Below are 13,828 nucleotides of genomic sequence, written 5' to 3' on the forward strand. Positions count from 1 at the left end.
CTCATTATCCACAATTTTTTCACATTGGGTTAATTTCCTTATAAAATCTTTAGTTGGCTTACCAGGACCATTCTTCTTTTTCTCTGAACATTGTTTTTTTTGATAAATCTTCTAATTGTGTTTTCTTGGAGTATATAGCCTGTTTATATTTTTTTCTTTTTGCCTCCTACGTAGGCATATTCCTTTTTCTTTCTGTAGATAATTATAATCTGTTGTAGACCACGACTAACATACTACATGGCAATTAGAATCACTAAATGATATAAATACTGGTTTACTTCATAAGTAATTTTAAAGCACAGCAACTAAGTCTGACCAGTGTAGGAAATCAGGCACTGAGTGCTGTTTATGAGTTTATAGCAGTGCAGTAGTGTTTCAACATTATAGAGTAATTTGCTGAGAATGGTATTTCAGGGTTCAGCACACCCAGTATCTAATTTGCACAACATAATTACAATTTGGAAATTAAAAGGCCTAAGACACATACTGCATAGAACTTTGTACGAGTACATCTAGTAATTCATGAATAACTTCATGATTTAGGTGATTTACTACACAAAAGGAAAGAAAGTACAAACAGAGATAAAATGATACAAGCAGAGGGTGCAATACCATAGGCACAAAGACAGGAAAGATTTAATATGATGGCACTGTCTAATACACACCAGCAGCCATATCATAATAGGTCTCTGCAGATGTACATAGGAGGGTGCAGGCAGAGGATGCATGCCGAGGGAGAGGGACGGTATAGACAGAAAATAACATAATGCAGTCAGAGACTAAACTGGAACAGGCAGAGGAAAGATGATACAAAGCTGCAGGCAGAGGATGGCGCTGAGAGAGGGTGAGATATTTCAAGCAGACACACAGATAGTGCAAGCAGTCACAGACATGGTACACACTGAGAATAAAATGATACAACAGAGAAGAAATGCTTGAAACAGTGAGATAAATGCTACGTGCAGAGGCAAATTGGAGCACACAGAGGGGGAGATAGTGAAGACAGAGATAAAATGGTACTAGCAGAGGATGCGAAACTACAGGCAGAGAAACAAAAAGATTTAACATGATAGCAGTGTCTAATACACACCAGCAGTCATATTGTAATAGACCTCTGTAGATGTACATGAGAGGGTGCAGGCAGAGGATGCAAGCAGAGAGAGAGAGGGATGGCATAGACAGAAAATAAGATAATGCATGCATAGACTAAACAGGTATAGGCAGAGGATAAATGGTACAGGGCTGGAGGCAGAGGAACAAATGGTGTAGTCAAAAAAAAGATGGTGCAGAGAGAGGGTGAGATATTTCAAGTAGACACACAGATAGTGTAAGCAGTCACATACATGGTACACACTAAGAATAAAATGGTACAACACAGAGGAAATGCTTGATACAGTGAGACAAATGCTACATGCAGAGGCAAATTAGAGCACACAGAGGAGGAGATAGTGGAGACAGAGATATAATAGTACAAACAGAGGGGGCAAAACTACAGACAGAGAAACAAAAAGATTTAACATGATAGCAATGTCTAATACACACCATAAGCCATATTGTAATAGGCCTCTGTAGATGTACATTAGAGGGTGCAGGCAGAGGATGCAGGCAGAGAAAGAGGGATAGCATAGACAGAAAATAAGATAATGCATGCATAGACTAAACTACTAAAGGCAGAGGATACATTGTACAGGGCTGCAGACACAGGGACATTTGGTGTTCTCACAAAAACGATGGTGCAGAGAGAGGGTGAGATGCTTCAAGCACACAAACACATAGTGCAAAAGACACAGACAAGGTACATACAGAGGATAAAATGGTACAACAAAGAAAAAATGCTGGAAACAGTGAAACAAATGCTACATGCAGAAGCAAATAAGAGCACACACAGGGGGAGATACAGAAGACAAAGATAAAATGGCAAAGGGAGAGATGGCGGAGGCAGAGGGTGACATGTTGCCATATAAATGACCACTACATTACAATGCCGAAACCTGTCTCAATTCCAAAATACATTTCTAATATGCACCATTCGTTTTTTGCCAGCATTACATACAAACATGAGACACAATACACAGTAAAAAGGGGAGTCTTGCTAGTTTAAACAACCAGTAAGCTATCAGAATTTCAACATCATGTGGTATGCTGATGACACTCTGCTCATCCTTTATCTTAGAAAGGAGCTGTATACCATTAAAAATACATGATAATAATCGAGATGGCGCATGCTGAGGAACAGATGGCGCAGGCAGAGGGTGAGATGGCGCAGGCAGAGGGACAGATGGTGAAGACAGAGGGAGAGATGGTGCAGGCAAAGGGAAGATGGCCCAGGCAGAGGAAGAGATGGTGCACGCAGAAGGAGATATTGCACAGACAGAGGGAGAGATGGCACAGGCACAGGATGAGATGGCACAGGTAGAGGGTAACATAGCACAGGCACAGGGTGAAATGGTGCAGGCAGAGGGGCAGATGATGCAGGCGGAGGGAGGATGATGCAGGCAGAGGGTGAGATGGCGCAGGCAGGGGAAGAAATGGCGCAGGCTGAGGGTGAGATGGCGCAGGCAGAGGGAGACATGACGCAGGCCGAGGGAGAGATGCTGCAGGTGGAGGGAGAGATGGCGCAGGCAAAGGGAGAGAAGGCAGAGGGTAAGATGGCCAAGGCAGAGAGAGACATGGCACACGCAAAGGGTGAGATAGTACAGGCAAAGGGAAAGATGGCGGAGGCAGAGGGCGAGATGGCGCAGGCAGAGGGAGAGATGGCGCAGGCAGAGGAAAAAAATGGCGCAGGCAGAGGCAGAGATGCTGCAGGCAGAGGGAAGACGGTGCAGACAGAGGGGAGAGATGGTGCAGGCAGAGGGGATATGGCGCAAACAGAGGGAGAGATGGTGCCGACAAAGGGTGAGATGGCGCAGGCAGACAGAGAGATGGCGCAGCAAGAGAGTGAGATGGCACAAGCAGAGGGTAAGATGACGCAGGCAGAGAGAGACATGGCACTGGCAGAGGGTGAGATGGCACAGGCAAAGGGAGAGATGGCGGAAGCAGAGGGTGAGATGGCGCAGGCAGGGGGAGAGATGGCAGAGGCAGAGGGTGAGATGGCGCAGGCTGAGGGAGAGATGGTGCAGGCGGAGGGAGAGATGGTGCAGGCAGAGGGAGAGTTGATGCAGGCAGAGAGTGAAATGGCGCAGCCAGAGAGTGAGATGGTGCAAGCAGAGAGTGAGATGGCGCAGGCAAAGACAGACATGGCACAGGCAGAGGGAGACATGGCACAGGCAGAGAGAAATATGACGCAAGCAGAGGGTCAGATGGCACAGGCAGAGAGAGACATGGCACAGGCAGAGGGTAAGATGGCACAGGCAAAGGGAGAGATGGCGGAGGCAGAGGGTGACATGGCGCCATTTAAATTACCTCTACATTACAATGCAGAAACCTGACTCATTTCCAAAATACATTTCCAATACGCACCATTCGTTTTTTGCCAGCATTACATACAAACATGAGACACAATACACAGTGAAAAGGGGAGTCTTGGTAGTTTAAACAATCAGTATGCTATCAGAATTTCAACCTCATGTGGTATGCTGATGACACTCTGCTCATCCTTTATCTTAGAGAGAAGCTGTATACCATTAAAAATACATGATAATAATTGAGATGGCGCAGGTTGAGGAACAGATGGCGCAGGCAGAGAGTGAGATGGTGCAGGCCAAGGGAAGATGGCGCAGGCAGAGAAAGTGATTGCGCAGGCAGAGGGAGAGATGGCATAGACAGAGGGAGATATGGCACAGGCACAGGATGAGATGGCACAGGTAGAGGGTAACATAGCACAGGCAGAGGGTGAAATGGTGCAGGCAGAGGGGACAGATGATGCAGGCGGAGGGGAGATGGTGCAGGCAGAAGGTGAGATGGCGCAGGCAGAGGGTGAGATGGTGCAGGCAGAGGGTGAGATGGCGCAGGCAGAGAGAGAGAGATGACGCAAGCCGAGGAAGAGATGCTGCAGGCGGTGGGGGAGATGGCGCAGGCAAAGGGAGAGATGGCACAGGCAGAGGGAGAGATAGCACAGGCATAGGGACAGATGGCGCAGCCAGAGAGTGAGATGGCGCAGGCAGAGATTGAGATGGCGCAAGCAGAGGGTAAGATGGCCAAGGCAGAGAGAGACATGGCACAGGCAAAGGGTGAGATACCACAGGCAAAGGGAAAGATGGTGGAGGCAGACGGTGAGATGGCGCAGGCAGAGGAAGAGATGGCGCAGGCAGAGAGAGAGATGGCGCAGGCACAGGGAGAGATGATGCAGGCAGAGGGAAAAATGGAGCAGGCAGAGATGCTGCTGACAGAGGGGAGATGGTGTAGACAGAGGGGAAAGATGGTGCAGGCAGAGGGGATATGACGCAAGCAGAGAGAGAGATTGTGCCGACAGAGGGTGAAATGGCACAGGCAGACGGAGAGATGGCGCAGCCAGAGAGTGAGATGGCGCAAGCAGAGAGTGAGATTGCACAAGCAGAGGGTAAGATGGAGCAGGCAGAGAGAGACATGGCACTGTCAGAGGGTGAGGTGGCACAGGCAAAGGGAGAGATGGCAGAGGCAGAGAGTGAGATAGCGCAGGCAGGGGGAGAGATGGCGCAGGCAGAGGGTAAGATGGCGCAGGCAGAGAGTAAGATGGCGCAAGCAGAGGGTGAGATGCCGCAGGCAGAGAGAGACATGGCGCAGGCAGAGGGAGAGATGGCACAAGCAGAGAGAAATATGGCGCAAGCAGAGGGTAAGATGGTGCAGGCAGAGAGAGACATGGCACAGGCAGAGGGTGAGATGGCACAGGCAAAGGGAGAGATGGCGGAGGCAGAGGATGAGATGGCGCCATATAAATGACCACTACATTACAATGCAGAAAGCTGACTCATTTCCAAAATACATTTCCAATTTGCAGCATTACTTTTTGCCAGCATTACATCCAAACAAAAGACACAATATTTTCATGAAAGAAAACAGTATAACCAGAGGGAGATAGACTGTGAAAAGAGATAGGAGAGTAAAAGGTGAAAATATAATACTTTAATTTACACAGACACTCAGTGTGATCCTGGTCAAAAATAATAAAACCAAACTTTTTACCAAAACTCATTTACCACACTAAAACAATTAAGAGACAGAACACATCCTATATATTTTAGCGCTACAATACAGTGCAGAAACCTGAGTCATTTTCAAAATACATTTCCAATTTGCAGCATTACTTTTTTGCCGGCATTACGTCCAAACAAAAGACAAAATATTTTCATAAATAAAACAGTATAACCAGAGAGAGATAGACTGTGAGAAGAGACAGGGGAGATTATAGTAAAAGGTGCAAATATAATTCTTTAATTTACACAGACACTCTGTGTGATCCTGGAGAAAATTTTTAAAACCAAACTTTTTACCAAAACTCATTTACCACACTAAAACAATTAAGAGACAGAACTCATCCTATCTATATCACCGCCACAATACAGTGCAGAAACCTGTGTCATTTTCAAAATACATTTCCAATTTGCAGCATTACTTTATGCCAGCAGGATTTATAGAGAAACTGAAGAAGGAAAAAGAACACTGTTGGACAGAAAGGAAGACAGTGAGAGACAGTGAAAGAGCGGGAGAGTGAGTAACTTCCAGATTGCAACTCATTTTTATTATTAACTTAAAATACACAACATATATTCCCTCACAAATTAATAACTCACGTTTATAAATGCTCTGGAAGATTGAGAACAGTGCCAAAAACACACCATATTTTCTTCAGCAGAATCTCTGAAATGTACCTCAGACACTGCAACCACAAATGGCCCTTATTTCCTCTCATTAAACACACATATCTCCGAACATACCCAATCAAATTTCTTCCCACACAAATTCAAAACCAAACTAACATTTTAATTGGTTGTACATTTCAACACTTTCAAACTCACATAATTTTCAAACCATCCCGCACTGCTCTCTCTGCCTGTTACCAGCCAACTCTCCATAGAACACCAATCTGAACTCAAAAGGTTAAAAGTTCATCTCTCCATGTTGCAAACCAAAGCAGCAGGTGTGTTTGACCTCTCAATATTCCAGCTTATGCTGTGCAATGTTCTTTTCAATGACTTTTTCTAAACCAATAGTATTATTACTTTAAAAAAACAGTAGGATGCACCCTAGTTTTCAATCTTAAATTATCAGAAACCACCAATCATTTCTTCTTTTTCAAGTACACTGAATCTCAACCACTTTTTTTCTAAACTCCTACTTTCAAACTGCCATTTCATTTCCACCACTCATCTGAGTACAACCAACTCTGCTTTCAAGATGCTGAAAGTCTGGATAGTAGGACATAGCTATGTTTTCTGCAGTGAAAGGTATGTAGCAAATAGATGCTTTCACAACCTTGATTCACCAAATGTGGATATTATGTGGATTGGCCAGAGAGGATTGAGATTTCACCAATTGATGCCATTGATAAAATTCTTTATGCATCTTCCACACCCTGACCTCATAATTGTTCACTGTGGTGGCAATGACCTGGGCACTTTGACTGGGGTAGGTCTGGAAATGCTTTTAAAGGACACCTTTGGACAATTGATGTCACTTTTTCTAAAAACTACCTTGGTATATTCTAATATATGCCAAAGGCAAAAATGGAAATGGTCCAACCAATTTTGTCCACAGATTGAGAAAGCAAGGAAACATGTGAATAAGTCTGTTTCTGCTTTCCTCAGAGACTATGGAATGGGTTCTATATACAACAACAACTTTCGTTACAACATGCAAGGCATTTATAGAGGAGATGGTGTTCATTTCACAGATGAGGGGAACAGAATCTTCCTCTGTAACTTAAGACTCTGCATTGGTACTTACTTGTAGGTACAAAAAAAACACACAATGAACACAACGGCTCTTTTTAGAGCCAACTAACATCTAAACACTCAAATTTGATTTTTAACTGTATTTTTTAATGAATTTTTAGAGAGGTCCGCGCACCGAGCACTCACCATGCACTCTTTGAGCACTCACCGTACGCGCACCTTCCGATTTTTTAAATAAACATTTTTTTTCACCTGTGGAGTCCTTCAGGGACCCCCTCAGAAGGCCTAGGGGGTCAGGGACACTCTACCCTGCCCCCTTTTCACGTTTTCAATTTTTATTTTTCACTCTCTTCTGAAACCACAAAATGGCGGCTATAGAGTTTGCTCTCCGAGCACTCACCGCGCATTCTACGAGCACTCACCGTGTGCGGACCTAGCAAATTATTATTTTTTTTTAAATACAATTTTTTTTTAACCTTTGAAGTCCTTCAGAGAAGAGCAGTGAGGGGATGGAGAGAGTTACAAAACTGGATTGAAAAAAAGGAACTCATGATTTCAATGAGAAAAGGACAGTAAGTGAGGTAGAGTGATGGAAAAAATACATAAAAATGAATAGATGTCAGATACACACAGTAGAAAGAATAGTGTGAGAAGGGGAGTAACTATGAGTAAACTTACTATGTTACACAAAAATGTTGCACTTTATACCACAATCACTTGGCCACTACCTCATAAATTACATTTAAAAAAGTATAATTTCTCAAACAATTTTTTAATACTAAATATAAATTTATTCTTCTGAATTTTCGAAATTTAAAGGAACTTCTAACATTAAATCATCAGGAATTTCCTAATCGAAAGTCTCCCAAAGAGAATCCTGGAACTCAATAAACTCCAAACATCCAATTAATTCAGAATCCAAAGATTGATCATAAAAATCCCCCATGCCATCTCCTCCATCAAAAAGGTCTTCATCATGAGTACTGTCATCAACAGGAACATTCAAGTCCTCAATAAAAGTTGCAGAATTTTCAAGAATGATGTCAACTGACTCCTCATTCAGATCCACCATTGCTGTTAGGTTAGTATAAAAAGAGAGAGACAGAAAGACAGTGAGAGTAAGAAACTTCCACATTAAAAACATTATTCTTATTAACTTAAAGTGTACAACATAGTTCCCCTTACAAATTAACAACTCACCTTTTAGAATGCTGTAGAAAACGTATTACTATGTGAATCTCACACCAGAAATTGAAATCCAAAAATTCCTCACAAATGTACCTCAGACATTACAAACACAAAATGGCCGTGTTTGCATCTCATTTTTCACACATATCCCCGTAAATAACCAATCAAATTACTTCACACACAAATTCAAAATCAAAGTAACATTTTAAACCAAAGTAACATTTTAATTGGTTCTTAATTTTTAAGAATTTCAAACTCACATAATATCCAATCTACTCCCACTGCTCTCTGCCTGTTACCATGATAACTCTCCACAGAATACCTATCTGAACCTGTCTTTTTTTGCCTGCGTCCGCGCACCCTGCGCGGACCCCGCGATTTAAAAAAAATTTTTTTTGACCTTCGGGGTCATTTAGGGACCCCCTGACAAAACCTAGGGGGTCAAGGAGTCTCTACCCTGCCCCCTTTCCAGGTTCTAGACTTTTGTTTTCAGCTAGCTTCTGCCTCGGAGACAAGATGGCGGCCAGCACTTTATGATTTCCACTGACTGTAATGTTGACAGACATCCAACAGCCAATCAAAATTCTGCTCGCGCACGCTAGGGTGCACCCACGTGTGCGTGCACGGTGCGCTCACTGTGTCCCGCCCAAAGATATATATATTTTTCAAATTCAATTTTTTTCTCAAAAACTACTGGAGGGATTTACACCATTTAAACAAAAGGGCGATCTGCGAATCAGACTCTACCATTTTACCACATTTCTTGTAATTCCATTTAGCCGTTCGGGCTTTAGCCGTGTCTAATCGTCCTATGGAAAATTGCATGGGGAAAACACGTTTTGGGGCCCCCTTTTTTTCTCAGACCCCGCTTGACAAATCCCCCTGAGACTTTCAGGGAAGGAGCAGAGCTTAACGGGCCTACATTTTGGAAAATTACACGCAAATTCCCCAATCTACGCCAAAGTTATTCCAAATAGAATGTTGTGGATTTCCTTAAAACAAGACATTTCAATGGTTTATAATACTTCCTACTCCAACTGTAGAAAGACCCCTCCCATGTTCATCATTCTTCTTTGGCTTTCAGAGAAGCAACATCTTTTTTTCTACAGATCCTGGCTTGAAAAAATTGTTTGCAAATGGCTGAACGTGAAGAGTCTGAACATTCTTCTTAGGAAGAATTTGTTGAAGAGGACCCCTGCCCAACCAAAAAAAAGGAGTCCACAGTGTGGAAGTTTTTTACCTTCCCAGAAGGTTTAAAGAAAGTGAATGCACCGCATGTCACATGCAAAATCTGTGAGACGGTATTGTCTAGAGGCAATCCAAACAAAAAGTACTCTTTTGGTACTCATAGCATGGAACGCCATGTCAAAAATATGCACCCCAACAATTGGGCTAGAGCTGTGGTGCGAAGATCTGATGAGCAGGGCTCTGCTCCAAGTACTTCCACAGCAACAACAAGAGCACCACCAATGCCATCTTCCATGGTTGCAAATATCCAGCCGGAACTCAAAAATCTGATGATGCAATGCATACACTGCAATCAAATAATTGCCTTCGGACAACAGTCCATAGAAGTTATTTTGCAAAAAAACAGGAGCCACAAGTGCACCAAATATTTTTTTTCTTTATTTTTCATTGTTTGTTCATGTTGAACAATTGTTTTGGTTAAAAAGTTCATTTTTTTCACCGTTTTTCCAGCAAAAAAAACAAACAAACAGTTCTTTTTAGAACTACCTCCACTGGTAAAAAAAAAACCTATATTTCTATGTTTGTATGTAAAAGTTTGTCATAGTAAATGTCAGAGTGCAAAACTATAAGGATGTGGTACAGCATAAATCTATAGGGTGTTTGTTTACCTATAGTATACTGTAGTACTTCCAAAGCACTGAAAGTAACATATGTATATAAATATGTTACAACTCTATACTTCAATTTGCACTATTAGTGAAAGTGCGTGGATGAATTTATATGTATTAAGGGCAGTTTTATAATCCCCTTGTGTGTCTTTAACACAAATGTTGCATCACATTTGTGATGCAGCAGTGGTACAAAAGATGCACCATAAAGTATGGTTTTTACAATCTGATGTACTTGCAAGGTGCATCATATTGTAAAACAATGCACCAAAAGAAGGATTTCCTGCATACATGGGGAATGTTCAGATGCAGGACCGCCTCCTAAAAGTGAATAAGTAAAATTTATAATATTTCATTCAGTCACTTTTAGACTTATACTACGTAAAAATCCTGCACCTGTTTTCAAAAGAAAGCAAAGGGGAGTAAGCGAAAGTCAGTGCAAAAGGAAAGGGGTGTGAGAAACAGACAGGAGGAAGTGGAGTGGGGGAAGTGGAGTGCGAATGAGTGAAGGCTTAGTGACAGTTAAGAAATGGATAAGAGGGTAAGGGAAGGGGACTAAGGGCGAAGAAAAAGTGAGTGAGGGAGAGAGGAGGAATGGTAGATAGAGAGAGGAAAGAAGATTAGGTGTAAGGAAGAGACAGGGAGACAGAGGGAGAGCAAGGGACTGAGAAAGAATGAGGCAGTTATTCTGTCACAATAAGAGAGTGATGACAAACTTTTTTTTGTTTCTCATACTTACCTTATAAATAATGAAAACTTAGACAGTGATGAGAAAGTAGTTTTTTATTTGTTATACTTACCTTCTAAGAAATAAAAAAATTAAATTAAATATTTATTATAAATATAATATCTGTGAAGGACAAGAATTGTTTTTATAATGTATACAATATATATTTCACAATCTAAGAGAGAAGGAAGGAGATTAAGAGTCAGGAAAGGGGACTGAGGGATATAGTAGGAGTGAAGGAAGCAGAAAGGGAAAGAGAGAAAGAATTAAGGATAGAGAGAGAGAGAGAGAGAGAAAGAGAAAGAGAGGGAGAGCGCCAAAGTTTGCCGCCATCTTTGTGCACCAGGAGGAGCTTACATTTACATCAGGGCTCCTGCAGCGTGCGACACACGCAGGCAAAACCTGGGCCAAGGACAGACCCATCTGTGCCTCTCTTAGCTAGAAAGAGGCTTGGCTGGGACCCCCTCTTAGTTCTGGTGGACGTACCCAGACTTTCGTTGCAGCTTTTTAAAAAGGTACTGTTGTCAACAATATTTTTGTCAGCTAAGGACTCTGAGACAACCATTGTATTATGGTTATTTTTTTACTATTTCTACCTTTGTGATTTCCCGAGTACTGGGTAAAGAGTGAATTCTGGGTTTTCTCGTTGAAGCACATATAACTTAGCACTTGTTGCACCAAGATTGATCCAAGGTTATGCAAAAGAGAAAGGTTCAAGATGAGAGTGGGGAAACAACTAAGGGAGGGCCAAAGCAAAACATCAAGAAAAAAGCTAAAAAGGCATATAGGGCTATCACTAACAATTGTGTCATTGACCAAAAGTAGATTTGTGAAGACAGAGACACACAAGGAGAGAGATAAAGAGAGGGAAAATGAGGGACTGTGAGGGAGTGAGGCAGTTATAGTGACTGAGACACAGGAAGAGACTTACACACAGAAGAAAAAAAGGGGAGTAAGGGAGGGTGTAAAGGAAGGGGAGTGAGCAAAAGGGTGTAAGGGACTGAGAGAAAGGGAGTGAGTGAAGGTGAATGAGGGATGATGTTATTAAAAGAGAGTAAGAGGTGAATGAGAAGATACTAAGCAATACGCTAACACAAGTTCAAGTTCAAGTTCAGGCATTTATAAAGCGCACTACTCACCCAGAGGGTCTCAAGGCGCTATTACTAACACAAGGGTAGTAATAGAGGAAAATAGGAAAGAGCAATGAGAGACAAACAGGAGAAAGAGGGAGTTGGAAAAGATGAATGTGAATGAACAGAGAGTACTGATAGTGACTGAAAGACTGTAAAAGTGAATGAAGGGCAGTAAGTATAGTGGTTGAAGTGGAGGAATAGGACTCAGATTGAATGAAGGGGAGTGACAGTGAGGGAAGGGATATACAGGTAAGGTAAGAGGAGTGATGGAAAACAAAGCATATTGAGAGAGGAAAAAGAAATAAGTGACAAACAGAAGGATTTATGGAAAGAGAGAGAAAAGAAAAGGGAGAGTGGTGGACAGAGAGGGAGACAGTAAAAGAGACAAGCAGAGGAAGAGTGACGGACTGTGAAAAACTAAATCAGTTATAGTGACTGACACAGAGGAACAGACTTACAGATGGATGGAAGAAAGGGGACTGAACGAAAGGGAGTGATAAAGTGAAAGAAGTGAAGTGAGTGAAGGTCACTCAGGGATGATGTGAAGGAAATACAGTAAGAGGGCAGTGAAAACGGACTGATCGATACAGCAAGACAAGAGTAGTGATGGAGGAAGATAAAAAACAAGTGAAGGACAGACAGGGGAATGAGACAGTTGCACAAGATAAGTGAGAGTGAAGGAAGAGTACTGATGGTGAAAGAAGGAGTGTAAAGCTGAATGTACGTGAGTAATTAAAATGCGGGAAGAAGAGTAAGATGAGTAAAGGTGAAGGAGTAAGAGAGAAACTGAAGAAAGGATAAAGAGAAAGACAAGTAACAAAGTAATCAAAAAGTATTTTTTGTTTGTCGTACTTACCTTATAAATGTAATATATGTGGAAGATAATAAACAATAGAGTTATAATATATATTCACAATACAAAATACAAAATAACTTGTACAATATGTTATATGTTTTAGTTTGCTAAAAACAGTGACTTCAATACTACTCATCATATGACACCGGGCATAAAAAAAACACAATCAAAATGATTGTGTTTAAAAAACCCATACAACATTTCAATACATAATGTCAAAATTAGGAAAAAAACATATCTTAAATGTTTTCTTCCAAACAACAATTTCTAACGTAAATAAAAACGATTACAAACTAATTAAACCTTCTTACTTCTTTTTTATACTTTCAAAGTAAAGTTATGTATAAACATATATTACCAACATTTACCCGAAATACGCATTTTTAATCCACATACTTCTCCACATGGCCAAATATTATATAAAAATTCCTTTTTTTGAAAAGTACTTAATAGAACTCTTAACCTTCCATTTTGCGATCTTCTGAATGATCATCTTCACTCATAAAGTGATTTTTAACAGCAGATCAACTTTTATTTACTGCACTAATCTTCCTAGGCCAATTATTTTCCCTAAAATTTGGGTTCTAAAAACATTAGGTAAGAATTTCGTAAGTCAAAAGGCAAACGTTGTCTGAAAGTCAATTCAGTATCATTACAATAACTCCAGCCTTTTTTACATTTTAAATAAGCTGTATAATGTCCTGATGTTGTTGAAGGACCATCATGAAAAATAATTGCAACAGTTACAAAAGCTCTTCCTGAAATTGATAATTGAGAAGCCACACATATTTTTTATTAAAGTTGTCAATTTAGTTCCATCAGGTCTACATCGTTGGAACATTAAAATTACATACTGTCCATATCTTTGTATAAATAATGTTGATAACATTTCTGAGTTATATTGGGTACAGACCATGTTTTGATCTGCTTCCCTAACTAGATTATTAAAAGACACTGATTTGCAGTCTGGTAAAGTCAAATATATAAATCTTTCAGTGTCTATTATAGTACTACTTGAAAAGGAACAATTGTTACAGTCATGTTGCCATTTATAAGAAAGGCCAAAAAGATTTTCAATATCTATACCTTCATCTTGCAATACAACAAGCATATACATTAGAAATTCCTGACAATCTTGCTGAATATTCTGTGAAAATTGATTTACACCAGAACATATGTCTAAAACATTTTGGATAGCAGAAACACTTTCTATTTTTGTTTTATCACTGCTACATTTCTCAAAGACAGAATTCAACAAA

Source organism: Lissotriton helveticus, chromosome 12 (genome assembly GCF_964261635.1).
Source record: "Lissotriton helveticus chromosome 12, aLisHel1.1, whole genome shotgun sequence".
In the NCBI taxonomy this organism is placed as follows: Eukaryota; Metazoa; Chordata; class Amphibia; order Caudata; family Salamandridae; genus Lissotriton; species Lissotriton helveticus.